The 21643-nt window shown below is 39.1% G+C and overlaps 1 protein-coding gene and 1 long non-coding RNA gene across 4 annotated transcripts in view; one reads left to right on the top strand and one right to left on the bottom strand.

Moving 5' to 3' along the window:
- LOC129181621 (zinc finger protein 536-like) overlaps positions 1 to 16952 on the bottom strand; it is a 49795-nt gene extending 32843 nt beyond the window's left edge. For 2 of the 3 annotated variants that reach the window (XM_054777054.1, XM_054777056.1), the window contains exon 1: positions 16654 to 16952. The gene's annotated coding sequence lies outside the window, so the exon portion shown is untranslated. Of the gene's footprint in view, positions 1 to 15236; positions 15294 to 16653 lie in introns of those variants that run through there. The other variant, XM_054777055.1, reaches the window with a different exon arrangement.
- A 1345-nt stretch (positions 16953 to 18297) lies between these two features.
- On the top strand, positions 18298 to 20786 carry LOC129181753 (uncharacterized). Its single transcript, XR_008570492.1, has 3 exons — positions 18298 to 18343; positions 20012 to 20101; positions 20175 to 20786. It is a non-coding gene; the product is annotated as an uncharacterized LOC129181753 (long non-coding RNA).
- The last annotated feature ends 857 nt before the right edge of the window (positions 20787 to 21643 follow it).

Genomic DNA, 21643 nt, shown 5'->3' with positions numbered 1-21643 from the left:
TAGCATTTGCATCTTGTATGTACAATGCCACTGATGCACTTCAAATAGGTCAGGAAATAAAGCAAAGTAGGTTATGACTCTTCTCATCCTGTTAAGTATACCTGTGGTTGTACATTAACGTTGGAGACTGCGAAACTGCTGATTAAGTCTGACCACAAAGCTGAACTCATCAAACGCATCACCTCTACCAAGGGGTGAGATGGAAATCTTTGTCTTGATCTTATTTTGCACTGACATACAATATACCACACCAGCTCAAACTTCAAAGTCTGGCCTCTTCTACTTAGCGCCTCTTTTTTGCATTTCACAAATAACCGAAACACTTAGAAAAAGAAAGATTAAAGTACAAGAGTTAAAGCGGACGCGCAGGAGTAGCAACAAAAATAAACAACTTAATGATGCAAAAAATGCAAGCTCAGTTTAAGGGGGAAAGTATTCAAATTAAAAGCTAATTTTTTTCCTCCCCGGCACTATTATTTAATTCATAGCTGCAAAACAAAGCCTCAAATTCACATGGTGCCACAATGGTAGGGGTCACATAAGCAAGCCCCTGCGCTGCACCAAAGGGCACAGAACAAAGCCTTCACTGTCCGTGCTGAATTAACACAGGCTTACATCATCCTGGGCTGCAACCTCAGTCACTCATGAAAATGATGTACACAAAACCACACTGTTAAAGGGGAAGAACACTGGGCCAAATGAGCAGCATGACTGCACCCAAATATTGATCAGCAATCTATGTAACCATACCGACCTCATCTAATCATATCTGGCAGGAACAAAGAGGAATGTGCCTCATGTTACTTAACCTTATAGTCCTTCAAATCAAGAGCACAGGTGTGTGTGTGTGTGTGTGTGTATTTAGAGACAACCTCAAGGATTACAGTAATGCCGACTATTATTGCAGAAGCCTCTATTAACATTGCTACAAGACTGCAGCCTTGGACACGCAATGTGCTAAAGTACATCCAATCTGAAGTCTGCACCCCAATCAATAATATCGATCAAACTCAAGTTCGGCTGGCTTTTTGTCATGAAAACGTGGCACGGCTGCATTTATGATTGCTTTAATAGGCAATTCACAGATGCTCTTTCACACGGCCTGTAAAAAGAGTGCAACCCCCACCATCTCTTTTGGAGATGAATAAGTATCTATCTATCTATCTGTCCGTCTGTCCGTCCGCCCGCCCATCCATCCATCCATCCATCCATCCATCCATCCATCCATTCTGATAGACCGGGGATACATACTTAAAAAGGAAAGGATGCCAGGGTCACTTTGATGTTTAATTAAAAAAACAACAACTTATAACTTCAAGAAACAAATTGATCTCAGCTTTGTGCCTTTGGTGAAAAAGTTCATTAGTGTGAACTTTGGTCTTAGAATTTTTTTTCCCCCATTTTTGCTGTTTTTGTTTTCTTCATTTTCCAAATATTTCAACTTTCTTCCTAAATAATCTTTGTAAATGTTCTTTTGGTATTACGACTTTATTCCCATAATATTTTTACTTTATTCCCATAAAATAACTTTTAATAAAATATCATCTTTTTTGTTTAATATTTCAACTCTGTGCTGCTAAAATGACATTATTTTTCCACACAATATTAGGAGTTTATTCTCATACAATTGCTCATGAAACTTTTTTATCGTTAGAATGACTTTTTTCGCGTAATATCTTGACATTATTGCCATAAATTACAGCTGTTTTTGTATTTATTTCCAACTATTTCAACTTTCTTTATGTGCATTTTCTTCTCGTAATTATGACTTTTTTTCTAGGTTTTTATTTATTTAATTTTTCTTTTGACTTTATTCTTTATTCTATTTATTTTTTCATTTTTGCTTTTTTGTTGTATTTTTTTTTGTTTGTTTTCTTGTTAAATTGTATTTGTAGAATGTGCCCTGAGGCAACAAAAAAACGTCCGTGGGCCGCAAAAAGGCCCCCAGGCCATACTTTGGACACCCCTATTATACAGTATATACAGTCTTGGAAAAACTGATTAGACCACCCTTGTTTCTTCAGTTTATGGATCCATTTTAATGCCTGGTACAACTAAGGGTACATTTATTTGGACAAGTATAGTGATGATAACAAATACAGCCCATAAGAGTTGAATTTAAGAGCTGATATCGAGCAACTTCCATGGTTTTCTTGATAATGACCAACATCACTTAAGTTCTTACATGAATAGCTATAGCATTGTACTGCCAAAAAATGGAAGTCTTATGAGCTATTTTATGAGCTATCATTGTTGTCCAAACAAAGATACCTTTAGTTGTATCAGGCATTAAAATGAACAAGAAATTGAAGAAACAAGGATGGACTAATCATTTTTCCATGACTGTATTTCAAGAAAAAATTGCATCTGTCATATAGGTGAAGAAACAAATTGTTTGTATGAACTTTGTTTTTTGCTCTTTTTCCCCAATTTGTCTTCTTAAATAATGTTTGTAATTTTTTTCTCATAATATTTGACTTTATTTCTATATTATTTTAACAATATTTCTATAACATGAACACACTACAACTTAGAAATAAATTACAACTTTATTTTGTTGTGTTTATTTCTCATAATAATACAAATTCAAAAAAAAATCTCAACTGTATTATACTATACTTTGAAATATTACGAGTTTATTCTGCGACAATTGCAACTTTTTTTCTCGTTAGAGGACGACTTTTCTCTCTTAATATTTTGACTTTATTCTTGTAAAATAAAGCTGTTTTTTTCATTTTTGCTGTTGTTGTTCTTACTACTACTTTTATACAATTTTATACATTTTCTTCTTGCAATATTAGACTTTATTCTCATAATATTTTGACTTTATTCCCATAATATTATAACTTTTTCCCAAAACCTAATTTTCCAAAATAAAAACTTTATTTGGGGATTTTTTTTCGCATATGAAAAAAAATATATATATATTTTTTTTTCTTTAATGTTTCAGCTTTATGCCCCTAAATGCTCCTTTTTCCTGTTAAATTACGACATTTTTCTCTTAATATTTTGACTTTATTCTTGTTAAATTGAAAAATTCTTGTAAAATCTTTTGCTATTATTTTTTGGTTGGAGGTTCTTGTTAAATTATATATTTGGAATGTGCCCCAAGCCAATAAAAAAACAAAAAACGTTGGACATCCCTGTGATAGACGCACAAAAATCACCTTCAGAAATCAAACATGTTCAATCCGCTGCCCCGCTACTTGAAGATGCTGTACGTAAAAGCACCTGTCTCTGCTCGGAGATGAAATCAATATGCAGCCCCCACCAAATCACACCTGACACAGAGAAATATGATATTAGCAAATAATTCATCTTTCCAAAAGTGGTCCTCACCCGATTAACTAAGCATTGCAGCACAGAATCTTCACCTGTGTGTGTGGAAATGCAAGAATGTGTGTGTAGCAGCCATCAGGTGTTTTCCTTCTGTCAGTGTGCATTAGGCTCTTTTTGGAGCAGATCCACAGAGCGCTTGAACGCTATTAAACATCATCTCACAGCAGCACCTCTCAGGCATGGCGGCGCATTGACGAACAAGGAGCAGGTGCGATTACATGCGAGGCAATAAAGGGAAAAGAAATGTAACACAAATTTAAACCAGCTACGGGAGCTGCACAATCCAGATTACTTCAGTTCTAAGCGTATCAAAAATTGCCGCATTTATTTTTACTGCTGTCAGCCAAAGGAATTTGTAAGCTATTTAATCAACAAGCAAGTGGAGATGTAATCTTTTAACTTTGTTGCTGCGGTATATTGTCAGCTAGGATGGATGGACGGTATTGTAAATCCATACTGAGGTGACACCACTGAAGCACATGAATAAAATTTATAGATCAGAAGTGCATATTTCTTTTTTTTTTTTACCAGCAGATGCAAGGCATTAATAATTTGCTTGGTTGGTGGAGCAGAACACAACATGCACCGCAAACTGCTTCTGTAAACGGCAGAATGCAAATGATGCATAGAAATTAAAGCTTTATGAAGAAAAGCAATTATTATTTTTTTGGGGAAGACAAATAGTCAGCCCGGGAAAATCATGCTCAAGTCAATCAAGCCATTTTGTGACTTGGTGACACAAAATCTGGCAATGTAATCATGTTTCTGTGAAGCGGATTTGCTGTGGCAAATATGTTACAATTTAGGACACATGATCATTACGCCTGCAGGAAATGAATATTGTATTAATAAATGTTGGTTAAAATACGGAGTATGCATGACTGTCTCCATCATGTTAAGCCACTATTCCATTTGGATATATACAGTATATAATGTATACATATTTGCTCATAAACACATTATAATGGGACTGTCGTGTAGCTTGTGGTTACAACTCTGTACAGTAGATGGCACCGCACACACACACACTGTACCCCAGCGTATTATAACGCTTCTTTTATAATACGCTTCAATATGGTGCGATATTAGATGTACAATGACGTATACATTATCTTTCAAATCAGTGCACTTACAGTACATGGAGCCCAGGAAATGTCATCAATGATTTTTTTATTAAGGCAATATGAGGCACGTGTACCGCTGCACACAACTTCATAACTTCATGTTTTGTTGTCAAATAAGGTTTAAAAACATGCAATGATGTCATACATTTCTTATGAACACTGAGTGGGAGTTTTTGAAAACGTCAGGTTTGCATCACGGCCAATTACGCAACTTCAGTGATGACATCATTTTTTTATCCCGATGAATTGGTTCCAGAACCGACTGTGATAAGTGAATTTCCGCTAAGTAGGATTCCTTATTTATAACTGAAATATTTTCGTAGTTAGAGCATAGAAAACCAGGGCTGCACGGTGGCCTAGTGGTTAGCATGTTGGCTACACAGTCAGGAGATATGGAAGATCTGGGTTTAAATCGGCATTGGGCATCTCTGTGTGGAGTTTGCATGTTCTCCCCAAGCGTGCGGGGGTTTTCTCTGGGTACTCCCCTCCCACATTCCAAAAACATGCATGCTTGGTTACTTAGTGAATGGTTGTTCGTCTATATGTGGCCTACGATTGGCTGGCGACCAGTCCAGGGTGTGCCCCGCCTCTCGGCCGAAGTCAGCTGGGATCGGCTCCAGCATTCCCGCGACCCTAGTGAGGATAAGCGGCATAGAAGATGGATGGAGCATAGAAAACTTGTTTACGGCCTTCTAAATACGTTTTTTAACATTGTTAGAGCCCTCTAGACATGAACTAACACCCCATCGTCACCTTTACACGGATATCTAGTAGATATAATAGCAGAAAATAAGAAATGAATAAGAATGTTGCTATAATTTTGTTCACTAGGGGATTCCAATGGCGGGATGGACAGGAAGTTTTAGCTTGGCGTGGGCTACGGCTTCAACAGTTGCCTGTGTTTTTATTTTATTATAATTCAAAAAGCCTACGTTGGTTGAGCCACTTTCGCAGAATACCCCCCAATAACACAAAGGTTTGCTTTTAAATAGTGTATATATTTCACATTTCTCAGCCTTTTTACAAAATAAAAAACACATATAAGAATCTCAATGTGACCCCCTTGTGTCCTCTGATTTTTCAGTATGCGGCCTTCGGTGGAAAACGGTTTGGACACCCCGGACTAAAGTGTCACCTTACACATTTGTATTTGTCGCATACGTCCCTGTATTTGTATCGCATTCACTGCAGTTAGTTGTTATCTAAAAATACACACCATGAAGTCAAAGACTATAGAATTACTGCAAAACAATGTCAAGTTGTAGGAACCTACCTCTCTTAAACCTAAATGGAATGGAACCCTAATTTATGTTGCTGTCAGCCAAACTATGTATGGTTTTACCATCTGACAAAAATGGCTGCTGTGAAAGAAGTCATTCTAACACATAAGGTATCTGTGGCTTTTGCCTAGTACAGTACTAGTACAGTACTCTTTTTAAAAAGTTGAACCTATGTAACTATTCTAAATGTATTGGTAACATTTCAGAAGAAGCTTAGGGTCGTCTAAAGTGCGGCCCGGTGGCCATTTGCGGATCGCGGCTGTTTTTTTATTGGACCGCGGCACATTCTAAAAATAGAGTTTAACAAGAAAACTAAAAATAAATAAATAAATGAAATAAAAATCAACAACAGCAAAAATAATCAATTCAAGAATCAATTCAAAATATTAAAATAAAAATGTTGTAAGTGCATGAACTCGTCGTATTATGTGGAAAAATAATGTAGTAGCATAGAATTGAAATATAAAAAAAAATAAAATAAATAGATATGATACAATTTTTTTAAATTATAAGAACATGGTAATGTTATGAGGATAAATAATATTATTTTAGCTGCCTAAAGTTGAAATATTAAATAAATGTTATTTTTTTAAGTTGTAATATTATGAGAAACAAACAACATATAACGTTGGAATTTGGGGAAAATTTGGTTGCAGAAAAAGTTATAATGTTATGAAAATAAAGTCAAAATATTACGGGAATAAAGTCATAATTATGAAAAGAAAATGTACATGAAGAAAGTTGAAATTGTTTTATCATTTATCAGTTTATTTATCTGTTTTTTTCATTGTTAAAAACAACAGGAGAAATCGATAAAAAAAGCTGTTATTTCACAACAATAAAGTGAAAATATTAAGAGAAAAAAATGGTCTTCTAACAGGGAAAAAAGTCAAAATTTTACAAGAATAAACTCATCATATTATGAGGAAAAATAATGTGATTTTAGAGTTGAAATGTTAAAGAAAGTTATTTTTCAAAAGTCATAATATTATGAGAGAGAAACCAAATAAAATAAAGTTGTCATTTTTGGAAAATTAGGTTGAGGGAAAAGTTATAATATTATGGAAACAAAGTCAAAATATTATTTGAATAAAGTCAGAATATGACAGAAACAAATGTATGAAGATTATTGACAAATAAACTTGAAATATTTGAAAATTCGAACAAACACAGCAAAAATGGGAAAAAAAAGAGCAAAGACTGAAGTTGATACTAATAATAGGCTTTTTCATCTATATCATTTTCTTGAAATATAACTTCTTCGCATATCTGCATTTCCTTTTTCACTACGTGACCCTCAATGGAAAAAGTTTGGACACCCCTGGGTTAATTATTTTACACTGTACATTTTTTATCCTGGCCCGCTCACTTAATGTACAGTATGTGTATGGGAGTGTTCTATATAAAAATCAACAGTGTAAACGAGATTTCCCTCGTGGGACTCATCAAAGAACCTTCTTGTTCTTATCATATCATTTGTGGTACAGGTGCTATACGCGTTGATGCTGCAAACTCAACAACTTCATTTGAGAAAAAAAGCTCACTGTGTCCGCCTTCCCTGCCATTATTTAACAACTGTTTTATCAAGAATTACAAAGACAACTCATACGCAGGCTGCCATGTATCATACCCCACTTCACACACGCAGCAAATCAGCCATCCAGCCACACTGTGGACTGTCCTGTCAGGGTGCTGAGGGCAGTAGTAACACAGCTGCCCAGCCTGACCCGGACAAAAGATAGCACCCATATACTTTCTGACAACCAGATTAATGAAAGCCTATAGGAGCTTCTCTGTAGGACCCCCCAAATGCCTGACGGAGATAGAATAGTCTAACCAGCGCCATTCATTACTGCAGGAGCACAGAAAGAGCACACACAGCACTGACAAACTAGCTCCTTGTGAGTAATAGCTAAAGAACTCATAAAGGAATGTACACACATTTGTTGAGGATGCGATGAATTGATGCTTTTGCCGCTATTAAAAAATGTCTGTGGCCCTTCAGTCACAAACCGTGGCTCCCCGCACATTGGCCATTCAGCATTCACTGCCCTTTTTTTTCACTTTTCTTTGTTTTCTCCGACCATAAATCGCTAGTAATTCCTAAATACGTGATAATACAGATAAAACATACAGCATACATGTACGACTGTTGGAAAGCCATTCAGCGGCCCTGGAATGTGCCACAGTTGTGTAGTGCGAAATGCAAAAAAAGTTTGTTTCACTACAGAAGCACGAGCTTCGACAGTCAATCCGGCCTTAAAACTTGCAGCGAGGTGGACACAAGTTTATATTTGATTGGAAGTCGTTACTGGAATGACAACAGGCAAGCAGTGCGGATTATGTAGACCTGGCTTGGAGAAACGCCTTCTCCAGCCTGCCAGCCTGTAGCGCAACCTTTTTGAGCTCGAGATCCCTGGTCTTGGCCGCAAACCTATGCAAGATTATATTGCATTTATTTTATTTTATTAGTAGTATTTTTGATTTTTTTCTATTTTATTTAATGACAAATGAGCCACGGGCTTCACTTTGGGCTTTTAGTGTCACATTCATTTTATACTTGAAATCCGTTGAAATCAGGTTTGAGTCACGAGTGAACAATGGTAATTGAAGAGAGAAGGGGAGGGTTCTAGAGCAGAATCCCATTTAATAATTACAACTGTCACACCAAAATCTGACAAGAATGTCACCGTGAAGCTAGCAGGGGGGTTTGAAGGAGCGACCCTTGCGTCCATTTTTATGGGCATATTTTTATTTTTAAATGTGGAATTACTCACGGTTTTTCGCCATTTGCTGGTGGCCCCGGAGTGTCACCCCCGTGAAAAGTGGGAATCTACTGTACATGCAGTCGTTTGAGAGTGAGGTAGTTAAATGCAAAGGACCTTTGGGTTGTCCATCCGTCCATCCATCTTCTTCCGCTTATCCGAGGTCGGGTCGCGGGGGCAGCACCCTAAGCAGGGAAGCCCAGACTTCCCCGTCCTTTATCCAGCTCCTCCCGGCAGATCCCAAGGCGTTCCCAGGCCGGCTGAGAGACATACTGTAGTCTCTCTAACGTGTCCTGGGTCTTCCCCGAGGTCTCCTACTGGTCGGATGTCCCCCGAACACCGCCCCAAGGAGGCGTCTGGGAGGGATCCTGACCAGATGCCGGAGACACCTCATCGATCTCCTCTCAATGCGGAGGAGCAGCTGTTCTACTCTGAGTTTCTCCCGGATGACAGTGGACAGTTTGGGTTGTTTTGCACAGTTTTGCATTTGAGTAAGTTTGTTGTAAGACGAGACTGAAAGAACTGGATCCAATCTAATTGCATATAGCAGTGAGCAGCTGCATTTATGTTTGAAAGTGTTGCATTCCCTTAAAAGCGACCGTTATGAATGACTAAAGACAAAGTGAAGCATGCATAATGTCCTAACCTTGCAACAGTGTGTCAAATACAGTATAAGCGTTGCATTCATGAGCTTCCAGGGATGCCTGCAATAGTGCTCACATAAAGTAATACAAACACTGTCTCCTTAATACTCCCTCATCAAACACAGTGTCTTTGTGCATTCAAGGACACACACACACACATGCACATGCACACACACACACGCACACACACAGTCAAGCATGTGTATATAGAATGTATTTTAAATCACTCATGTGTAAACAGTTGCTGGTGTTTGCACAGGCCACCTGTTCTTCCTGGACACAAACAAAGCTTTTGGCGTAAGATTGGCTGTGTTAACAGTGTGGCGTGCGTAGGGGATGCCTTGCGCAAGACAAGCCAATCCACATGATGCCGGCCCGCATCAGATGGTTGGGCCCCTGCAGGATGGCTGCCAACTCCTGCAGAACTCACACAGATCTCAAAAGAATGGGGATCTTTTTGGGTCGGCAACAACACACTGACATGGTTTGTGCCACTTCCTGTCTCACGGCGCAGGAAAAGCCGGAGTGCCTCTGTAAGACTCCCATCACCATTTCATTGAACGCAGCGAGTGCTTTTGACTGCATTTGCATGATGTCAGCGACGCTCAATATTCGCAAAGCAGCACCGAGATGGCGAAAATGGAGGAAACTGGAGATGCGTCGGCTTTCACTTGCCAAAGCACTCGGAGGCACTAAAACAAAAGACATTAAACGAGTCATCACAAAACCACAGCAGGAGTCGGGTAATGCCACTTACAGTATCTCATTAAGCTATGGCATCTACAGGAAAAAAATGACAAACAAAGAGTATAATCCAAGGCACATTAACTGGGCCGATAATTCAATGAGCCCTCATTTGGCAGCCATTTTGCTTTCGTGATGGTCTTTTTTTGCCACAGCAACACACACACACACACAAACACACACTTAAATGCATATTCTTTCTCTCCAATCCACCCCGTCTCTCTTTTTCAAAAACAACAAAACATCCACCATTAGACAACGGGGTACCGACGTAATTAGAAAATGACTTCCTTTGCAATCCTAGCTAAGTAGTTTATACACTGTAATTACAGGGACAAAATCATCTTTTCATCATTTCACTGATTGAGCTCATCAACCCAGTGGGATCCCAGGACTGTGCTCAGGCAACATCTGGGCTAAGAGAATTAGCCCCCGAGTTTAGCAGCACAACGCACCTCGGACACCGCCGCGGTGCAACATCCATACTTTTTTTATGTAGCTTATCTTGTTCAGGGTCTAAAAACTGGCGCCTCTTCCAGATGATGCTCAGACTATTCCATTCACACTCATGTTGACAGCGAATCATCAAATCAGTGCCATTTGCATCCCCGGGAAATAAAATTAACTGTGCAATATTTGCATATCAAGCAAAGTGCCCTGCACATCGATCTGATTGGAAAAAGCACATTTTTTGCCTGTCCTGCATTCCTCAAATTAGACTTTTATGATAATTGAAATCCTTCACAAATGTTATTTTTTACATGTGTGTGTTACGCCTGATCCCAGCTCAATTTTAAAGTTATTTTCGTAAAAAAAAAAAGCTCAAATTCACACTTTGTCCCCGAGTAGTCTTTTAGCCTAACACATTAGCCCCTCTGAAAAATGTGGAATAATCTGCAGGAAGTTGCATCATAAAATCTCAGCACTGTTCTGTTAGTTATGTTTATAAAGATATTTCTTTTTCAGTACAATATCTGTTGAATCACTGTCATGTCCTTTGTGTCAACGTGCTATCAGCATGCTATAAATAGGGTGTCTAATTAAAGCATTTATTGCGATTAATTAATTACAGTCACAATTAGTCTGTTTTTTAATCACATTAATCTAATTTTTAACCCCTAACTTTATTTTGTTTGTTATATGTCAATAGTTTGATCTGCCACAATGAATTTAGGGCTTTTTTAGGGCAATTTATTTTACGTGAGATTAAAAAAAGAGATTCATTAGATCAATTAATTACAAATCATAGTTAATTCATCTCTCAATCTTTCCTCTTTTGACAGCACAAATAGGGGTGTCAAATTAAAGCATTATTGTGATTGACTATGCACATGACAATAAAACTCTCTTGATCTTGATTAAGTGTGTTATTTTTTTAATCAGGTTAATCTCATTTTTAATCTCTACTCTTTCTGTATGTGAGTTGCCTTTTTCTAAAATCCATTTTTAAACATTCTTATAGGCTTTTCTCATCAATTTTTGTTTAGAAAAGAGGAATATGAGCTTAATTAATTGCAGATCAAAATTAATTAATCTCTCCTTTTTGAATCTTTCGACAGCACTAAGTATAAATGCCCTGGCTATATTTAATGTAAATAGCTAATTCCGTGAGAAAAACTCAGTCCTGTTACATAAATAAGTCATCTTGGCTTAGAAAACTTATTCAAAAATGAAATAAAGTTGCCTGATGTGGGCTAAAGCACATTTTGAGTACAAGTACAAGTTTGAACACACTTCCTCATGCTATTGAGTGAAAAAGCCCGTCCAAACGTTTGACTGGTAGTGTATGTCTTATCAGATTTAGAGTTGAAAAAAAGGCAAATGGCACTGATTCGGTGGGACGGCCCACCCATTGTCACAAAGCAGGAATCAATGCAAAAGTCAGCTGTGCTAAGCACTACACTACGAGTGATGTAAAAAATATGCTTTTTGGAGGGGGGGTGAGGGTTCGACAGCAAGGTCGCTGAACGGCAGCTATCTCCATTTCACACCTCCAGTGGCCTATCAAACTTTTGCTTCCTGTACTCCACCGCAGCTCGACCTTGCTGCCTTTCAGGAGGAGCTCTGTTTATTCTAATTGAGAGTGTGTGTGTGTGTGTGTGTGTGTGTGTCCGTGGCCTTGACTTTCTAACAAACACACGAAGGTGAAGTGCCTTGTCGTTCTGTGTCCGACGTGTAGCAGCTCTGTGTGTTGGCAACAGAGGCAAGTGTTTAATGTGGCAGCTGTTAGCCTCGTGGATTTTCACTAATCACTCTCTCCTGATTACTCTGATGAGTGTATGATGCTCTTAAAAAATCAACCCGCAGTGGAAATAAAAAAAAAGAAAAATAATTATCATCATCTCCCTAAGTAGTGCAGCTGCACCCGCCTGCAATAATTACAACTAGAACAGGGGCGCCTTCTCCCATCACTTACAACCACTTATTATTAGAGGTAACGCTAATTGGTGCAGTGGTGGGCGACAATTCTTGGTGGGGTTTGTCGTAAAAAAGCCAAACCTTGAAAGTTATGGCACATTAGCGGTTTTCAAGCCAGTGTACTGTATTAAACATTGCATGCTGAGAAGCGCCAATAGACTGAGCCGGGGGGGCTGTAGACGCCCCTATCAGTAGCCCCCTGGTTGCACGGACTGATTTGCCCTCGCTTCACCCTCCCCCTTCTCCGGGTATCAGCCTGGCAGAAACAATTAACATTTTCATAAAAACAATTCCCTGCCTCCAATAGTCCGATGTAATTTGTTTTCCATCTCTGTTCATTAATCATTGTTTAAATCGGCGAGCCATCCCCTCCTCTCTGCCATCTGCACTCAGCTGTGTTACAGATATGACACCTTCCGCCTTAATGGAAGCTGACAGCCAAGGAGAGGAGGCCTGTGGAAAATAGCTTCCTGCGTGTGCACTTCCACCTCACACCGTGCCAGCAGGTGAGAAAGGGGGCATCTAATAGCTTCTGATTAGTCTCAAATGCAAACACGTTGCAGCCGACAGCGTGCAGCACTCGCACGTCTGTATTTAAACCACGGTGTGACTGGAAAAAAGATTGCAAAGATGGCGCGGTGAAAAGGAAAACTAATATACTTAAAAAGACGTTGCCAAAGTTCTTTACTGCTTCTTTGCGCCTCTACTTAAATGAGTGCAGCGCTCCGACAATATGCTATTGTTTTCCTGGAATTGGGAGCAAGGTTATTAATTATTCACTGTTGTGTTCTCATATCATGGGGCTATGCTTTTCACTGTATTGCCTCATAGATCAAATACTTAGGGCCATGGTGCTCCCGGAGGCAAAATCCTAAAGACATTATTACCACAAAGCAGGCGTTTGTGAGATGACAAGTTTCCTGAAGAGTTGGTGTGGCGAGAAAAGGTTAGGACAGGGGATCTCCAACAGGTAGCTTGTGAGCTACCAGTAGCTCACGTTGCTTCAACTCTTAGTGTGTTTATTCCGGTTCCATTCAGCTATTATGCTTCTATTTCAGGGGTGCCCATTACGTAGATCGCGATCTACCGGCACTGCGGGTCGATCGCATGTGTCGCCCACGTCACAAACGTTACTTTCATATGACACGAGACAGCTGACTCCCCTCCTGATTCGCACTTGCTTTCCTCAGCCGCAAAGTAAGTGGTGAACAGACGTCACAGAAGCGACACATGGAAATGCAACTTTCAGCTTTATTATTCTGATTACGGATGAACTAACGCAGCGGTAAAATGCCTATAACAAATGTTATCCATTCACTTGTAGCGGCTATTGTTTGATGGCTCGGCTTTGTGTCCTGAACCCTACTATAGAAATGTGTGTTTTCTACACTTTAGTTTGTGAAACTATTACCTCATGATGAAATAGAAAATGTGCCCAAATGCTAGCAAATGCTACCTGGATGTAGTACATTAACTGTATGTATAATGTACGCTACATAACTATTTGAAACTGTGAATGTCAAATAGTAATCATTGGTATTTAGTAGGGATGTCCGATAATATCGGCTCACTGATATTGGCATAAAAATGTAATATCTGTATTGGGTTTTTTCCCTATAATGAAAACCGATTTAAAAGAATGCTGTGTATAGGCCTATGGGCTCCTGTATTTTCCAGCGCGCAGATGATGACCTCATCAAACCGCGTCTGTAGCGTGTAAACAACCGTGGGTGGCTGCAGTAACAAGCTAGCTCGCTCCTGACTACCGTTATGCCTTTGGTGTCTCCTGCGGATATTAAACTTGCGATTTGCAATGGCTGTAAAGCGTTGGTTATGCGGGGCGGAACCAAGACTTCTTCCTTCATTACTTCCAATTCCCAAGCTATCAATCGGAAAATCATGGAGTGTATCGCACTGGATAACCAGCCAATTTCTATTTTGCAAGATGCTAGATTCACCAAACTTGTGGAGTTCGCCGAGCCACGCCTTGCCATGCCCAATCGCAAGTATTTCTCAGATGTTTGCTTACAGTTGTTCGATGTTGTTTACGGCCACCTCAAGAAGCTACTTGATGATGCTGTATCCATTAGCTTCACAACAGATACTGTATCTACTAATTCCACGACAGGAAATATGTGATGTTACACACATTGGTATCGGTTGATATCAGAATCGGAAATTGAGAGTTGGACATATCGGCATCCCAAGTATTTAGTATAATAGTTTCAAAGTTTACCGGTTAGATTTGATATACTATATGTTAAAGTAAGAGGTAGATCATTTTGACTCAAAGCCTAGGTCACAACGGGTCGTGTGATGTGCTGGTTTTCGAGCCGCAGACCGGCCGCGCATGTTTTTTGTCATGTCAAACAAACTCTACGGGCACTTATGTTTTTTTCGAGTTGCAAGACAAACTTACGCACTTTGTACGTTTTCGTGCGTCATCCCTACGGCCAACGTGATTATCGCAGCCAACGCGCGTTCAGATATTTTGTACGTCCTCCATGCGTGTCGAGATCTTACTCCTTCGTGGGCACCACGACTATGTTCTCCACGAACAAACAAAAAAAAAACACACAGCGATTTCGGGAATGGCAAAAATCACACGGCCAAAAAATCGTACGTCCGGGTGTGACCTCGGCTTAATGAAACTTGCATGCTGACAAAGTGTGGGCGCCCCTGATATGCACTGTACACAAATACTCATATTTATAAATATACTAAATATATATACTCTATGTTTATAGTAGGCCATAAATCTTTGGGACTTTTTAAAAGTAGCTCGCAGGCTGAAAAAGTGTGGGCACCCCTGCTCTATTTAATGACAAATGACCACAAAACAACATAAAGACGACGACCGCACTGTTGGAGTGGATGCTGAATGTTACCAGTCACATAAAAAAAAAAACACAAATAGCTCACCTCTCCTTTCTTTTTGTCAAAATAGTGATGAAAATCGGAGACCCCCGCTCTCCTCAGAAGTGCACAATAACTTTGCTGAACGTCTAAACAGCTTAGGCATTTCTACTGAGAGAAAATCCGACTCAGCGAGGTGCCAAAAAGTTCAAATGCTATTCAAATCATGTGCCCTGTTCAAACAAGTGTGTCCGTCGGAGGGTGGGTGGGGGGAGAAGCTGCCAAACCCCAGCTTTGTCATGGGCGCTATTGTGAGCATAATGAGAATGAGGCTGTGATGATACACTCTCATGTCCGTGCCTTACTTCCCCTCATCGCTGTCGCAGATGTAAACGGCCTCAGAAAAGAAGAACTTGAAGCAATAAATCATATCACACACGACCCCGTGAGTTACCGAACTCTTATTTGTGGGTTGCCACGACCGTTCTAACAAGGGCAGCAGCAGCACTAGTAGTAGTGGAGTAAATGATGTGTATATTCAAAGCTGAATATTTCATGTTGATTGATCGCACTGACTTCCACCCACCTGCTCCTCCTCCTGTCCCACCGGAGCTGGCATGAGGAGAATTCAGTAATTGAGAGGAGCAGAGCGTGGTCTCCCTTTGCTCATATATGACAGATGGGGCATCATCGCTTCAAAGGAGAGCATTTGGAAACAGGAGGGAGGGGGGCCAAGAGGCTAAGGGAGGCTTTGAAAAAGGGCCGTGCCACCCTGTACAGGTGACAAGAAGGGGTGGGCGATACTGCGAATTTTGGTATCAATCCGATACCGATACTTTTTACTTTGAACATTTTCAAGCTCATTGAATGATTTTGTGTTTAATTACTTGTTATTTATTTTGTATATTATTTTAGTTTCCATTTTTTTTCCTTTTTTAATTAAATTTTATTGAAAATTAGTTTTATCAGCAGATTTATTTGAATTTAATTTCACAAAATAAAGTTGAAAGTGTTAAATAAAAAAAATACAAATTACTATTTTGCCCCCTTAGGAGTTTTTAAACAAAATATAACAATGTTACAATATGAACAAAACAAAACCATAACAAACAGATTCATGAAAATAAACATAGCCCACAACTACAAAAATATAAATGTAATCTAATCTACCCAGCCCTTGGTATCAATACTATCAATACATGGATCGATCCACCCACCCTCAGTGACAAGGAGCACAATAAAGGTATGAAGCCTCAAACAAAAACTGATGATTTGCGTGACTTCACTGTACAAATACATCTCCAAACTTGATTTTACGGAACGTTGCCATGTAGAATTCTGAGCTCAAACAAATAAAGCAGACATGCAGTCCAAACTGCGGTGCGTGTTCATAACGAGCTTCCACACACTTGCTGCGATAACGACAAATATTTTTAAACTAACTTTTAACAAGAAACTTGATGAAATGTGAAGGGAGTCTTACCGGACTTGGACAGGTGTCGTCAACTGAATGGATGGTGCTAATGCAGAGCGGGATGACTGATACTGCAAGCTTAAAAAAACGGAAGTCGAAGACAATTTTCCTTGAAAAAAAAAGTGTTTTCAATGCTGTCGCCACACGAAAAGGCGCGCAGCGAGCCCTCTTTGCTCCCTGGTATTTCCGCCGGAGAATACGAGCTAACGCAAGGTTCCAAACGCTCTCGGAATACTTGCGCCTATGAGCCTTGTGTCTCCTTCATCTGGACGCTGACGTGCAAGTGGAACAGACGTGCGCCGTGCGTAAAAATGTGCAGCGGCGAGTCCACGGCGCATCATCCATCCCGCTCTTATGCGTCTATTTGAATATTTAATTAGCTATTATGCATGTCACATTTGATAAGAGCAGACACCGGACTCTTTGTGTGTGTGTGGGGGGGGGATAGACTGGGGTGGCTTTCAGCACTTTCGCGATTTGGGAGCTGTCAATGGAAATGATTATTTATATTTTAATTATATGGGTACGTGACGTGTGTTACTGTTCTGTGGTTTATGATTTTACGGTATGGATGCTGTCATCATGACCTTGATTAACATTGTTACATACTCTGACTCAGGGGTGTCCAAACTTTTTCCAGCGATGGCCACATTGTGAAAAATGAAAGGATGCAAGGGCCACTTTGATATTTTGTGAAGCACATGCTAAGAAGTTATTTATATTTCAAGAAAAAATGCATCTCAGCGTTGTGATATAGGTGGAAAAAGTGCATTATTAGTATCAACTTCACACTCTTTGCTTTGTTTCCTCCATTTTTTGCTTTGTTCCCAAATGTTTCAACTTTCTTCCTAAATAATAATAATAAATTAAGACATTTTCTTTTTGTAATATCATGACTTTATTCCTATCATATTATAACTTTTTCACCAACCTAATATTCCAAAAATTACAAGTTTATTTTGTTTTGTTTTTTTCTCATAGTATTAAAACCTATTTAAAAAATAACATGTTTTTCTTTAATATTTCAAAATGACATTGTTTTCCCTCATTACAGGTTTTATGTTGTAAAATTGCAACTTTTTTCTTTTATTTTGACTTTATTCTCATAAAATTGCACCAGTAGTTTTTCCATTTCTGCTGGGGGTTTTTTAATCAACTATTTCAACTTAATTTTTTCTCTCGTAATCATGACTTTATTCCCTTAATATTTGGAATTTATTTTCACAACATTCTAACTTTTTCCTAAACCTAATTCTCCAAAAATTCCAACGTTATTTGTTGTTTTGTTTGTGTTATGTGCTGCTTGAGCCACACTGCTGCCGCCTTTCTGCTCTGTGTTGCATTGCACCCGAGGGGCGTGTCTGAGGCGTAGCCATCTGGTCAGAACTTGGAGCAATCTCTCGTTAGCCCTTTACAAACCTTACCTTCCTGTTCACATGTTGCTATTAGTGTCCCCCCACTTTATTGAGCTTGGCCCTTTAAGAAGAAATGCATAGTGGGAAGTTGAGTGTATCCCTCTCTCTCTCCTTCCTCTCTCGCCTGTCTGCACCTCCATTGTTTTCTGCGTCCTGATTGGCTGTATACCATTGTCAATCAATCTCCTGCCGTATTTCCTGTGTCATTGCTAGCTTGCTTCCTTGCTAGCTTGTGAAGGAATCTTCCGATCAAAGGAGGAGGACTGCGACAGGAGTGGAATATGGTGAGTGACTTAATAATTTCTTGTGCCTAACTTGGAGGTTGGTCATTAAAATAAAAAAAAAAGGTTTGAACTTTTTTGAGAGTGTTTAAACAAGAGAGAAATGTGAGAAAATGTTCTTGCCTGTCTGGGAAAAGTGTATAAAGTGTATGGTGAGGGGTTTTCCAGCCTTAACACATTTATAATTGTGAAAAAAAAAAGAAGTTGGCTACTTTGCAGATTTCACTTGTTGCTGGCTATTTTGAAAACGTATCCCCTGCGATAAACAAGGGAACACCGTATTTAGTTGCTTTTTGGCCACTTTTCTTCCTGGAATATTGTGAGTACTTATGTTAGCTTATGCTATTCCTGCCTCTTGCTCCCTTTGTTGCGTTTTACCTGTAGCTTCGCCCGGTTTTGGGTTGTACTTTGACTGAGTAGGCTTTTTGTTAACACATTTTTGTTAACAATCTTTTGGTTGTCTCTGCTTGGGGTCCAATTCTGGCTTCCAGCCATTTCCTAACCGTTTGTTTTTCATAATATTCCAACTTTTGGAAAAATGACAGTGTGCATGTGTACCAGTACAATGATACAAAAGTACATCATTCCAGCTCTGGGTTGAGCCTTTATATTGTGCTGTGCTCCACTTAAAATGGATACTGTTTGCTGCATGACAATTCACTTACAATTTGAACATCTTTCTTCACATTTGTGAAACATGGAGTTGAAGCATCCATCTCTGTATGGAGTTTGCACGTTCTCCCCGTGCGTAGGTTTTCTCCAGGTACTCCGGCTTCCTCCCACATTCCAAAAACATGCATGTTAGTTTAATTGGCAACTGTAAATTGTCCATAGGTATGAATGTGTGGGTCAATGGTTGTTTGTCTATATGTGCCCTGCGATTGGCTAGCGACTAGTCATGGGTGTACCCCGCCCCTCACCCGTAGTCAGCTGGGATAGGCTCTAGCATATCCCCCGACGCTAGTGAGGATAAGCGGCAATAGAAAATGGATGGATGGATGGATGGGTCATCTGAACATGTTTTTACACCACCCGCAGCACATTGTAAAAATATAATCTAACAGGAAAACAGCAAAAATTGAAAAATCAGCAGTAATTTTACAAGAGTAAAGTCAAAATAATAAGAGAAAGATGTTGCCATCTATCAAGAAAATGTCATAGTTTAACGAGGATATTATGAGGAAAAATGATGTCATTTTAGGAGCATAAAGTTGAAATATTAAAGAAAAAAGACAATTTTTTATGGAATATGAGAAACAAAACAGCAAATAATAATAACAAAGTCATAATTACCAGGACAAAATTTCCAACAAAGTTGAAACAGTTGTAAAATTAAAAACAACAGCAAAAATTGAAAAAACAGTTGTAAATTTACAAGAATAAAGGTCATATTCTAAAGAGGAAAAAAGTCACAATTTTATGAGAATAAACTGTAATATGATGAGAAGAAATTTATTCATTTTATTAGCATAGAGTTGAAATATGAAAGAAAAAAATACAAATGTTATTGTGTAAAAGTCATATTATGAGAAACAAAACTAAGTAAAGTTATAAAGTTGTACTGTAATACATAAAACTTCATAGCATATGTGCATGTGTTGCTTTACAAAATATCAAAGTGCCAAAGTTGCATCCTTTCATTTTTCACTATGTGGCGCTCGCTGGAACAAGTTTGGACACCCCTGGTCTACACTGTGACCGATTAGTTGTGGAACATTCAACACTTCTTACCGAACGATGGAGTTATGCAATACTTTACAGGTAGTTATTTGGTAGCATGTGCTCAAATAAGCACATATACTTGGCTGCTGTTTAATGTCCTTGACATTTACAGGTTTGGCTCCCCCCTCTCAGGCTCCAGCACCTGTCTGGATAACAATACCTGTTCGAATCCATCATCACACAACATTTGAAATCCCTCTTAAGCCCTGAAATGTAGATTTTGTGCGTTTCATCCCAGTTTATGTGCTCAGTTTCTTTGAAAAGTAGTTCTGCTCTGTTCGAGCATACACCTTCGCAGCTTAACCTACATTAAAACCATTGATCTGTGTCTCACCAGCACAACGCCAGCATGTTAAGCATTGCCTAATCTGTCTCATGCTACCTGGATTTTCATATTGGAGTAATAATCCAGACGAAGGGAAATAAGGGCCGAGTCACCTCAGGATCTGTTTAAAAGCTTCTTATCAGAGACCTGCACTCCCACCGTTAAAACTAAAAAGGCAATGATAGCCTTTCAAGCTCACAAGCTACGGATTTAATCAAAGCAGCTTGGGCTAAAATGAAGCTCGGTGGCATGTGTGAGTTCAGAATCCTGTCCGAAAACAATGCTGATTCAGTCCACACCCATGTCAGGTCACGTGTCTGGAATTCCCCCCCCCCGAAGACTGAGAAAAAGGCCCTAAAAGATAGCGGTTGGTATCACTTGACAATATCAACGACTTGCAACTCGACTTGGACTGTCACATAAATGACTCGAGACTTGAAAATACTTCAGGTTTTTAGTGTGTGTGTGCATTTATAGTGAGCAGGAGAGGGGGTTCATAAAGTGGTAGCCAAAACTCAAAAATAGTCTGCAGCAAGAAGGAATTATTATTCACAAAAAAACAAACATACCATTTTGTAACTTATTTAAAGCCAGATATAACTTTCAAAGCATATTTTGCAAAGTATCTACTTCTACCATACTTCAACTACAAGTACTCCGCAAACTAATCCTAAAATATAGTATACAGTCGTCCCTTGTTTATCGCGGTTAATTGGTTCCAGACCAATTTTGTGAATTTAAAGGAAAGTAGGATTCTATAATAAATTTAATATTTTCATAGTTCAAACATAGAAAACCCGTTTATGACTTTCTAAATACGGGTTTTAACATTATAGCCCTGTAGACATGAAATAACATCCCGTAGTCACATTTACACTCCTATTATTCTTTGTAGACATCACATTGCGCAGGCTACAGGATCACTGCAGGGACAAAAAACAGCTGCCACTAGCGTAGCAAGCTACAAAGCTAACTAGTTAGCCTCTCCAATTTACTTATTCTAAACCTAAAAAAAGTGTTTCAAAAAGAGTGGGGATGAAGGACAAAGAAGCCCAAAACGTACCACTTCCACATGGAATGAGAGAAGAACCTTTTTTTTTCCACTCAATCTCAGGCATGGGATGTCTGCGCGCCTCCATGCAGTGTGAAAGGTAAGTAATGCCTCGTGACCAGAATACTACATATAACTATGTAATTGTTTTTTTTTTTTACTAATAATAGGCCAGAGTCAACCATGAACCAGCAATCATTTATTA

The sequence above is a fragment of the Dunckerocampus dactyliophorus genome, chromosome 5 (genome assembly GCF_027744805.1).
Source record: "Dunckerocampus dactyliophorus isolate RoL2022-P2 chromosome 5, RoL_Ddac_1.1, whole genome shotgun sequence".
Classification (NCBI taxonomy): domain Eukaryota; kingdom Metazoa; phylum Chordata; class Actinopteri; order Syngnathiformes; family Syngnathidae; genus Dunckerocampus; species Dunckerocampus dactyliophorus.
The sequence above is the reverse complement of the archived record's forward strand: the minus strand, read 5'-3'. Positions and strand labels throughout refer to the sequence as shown.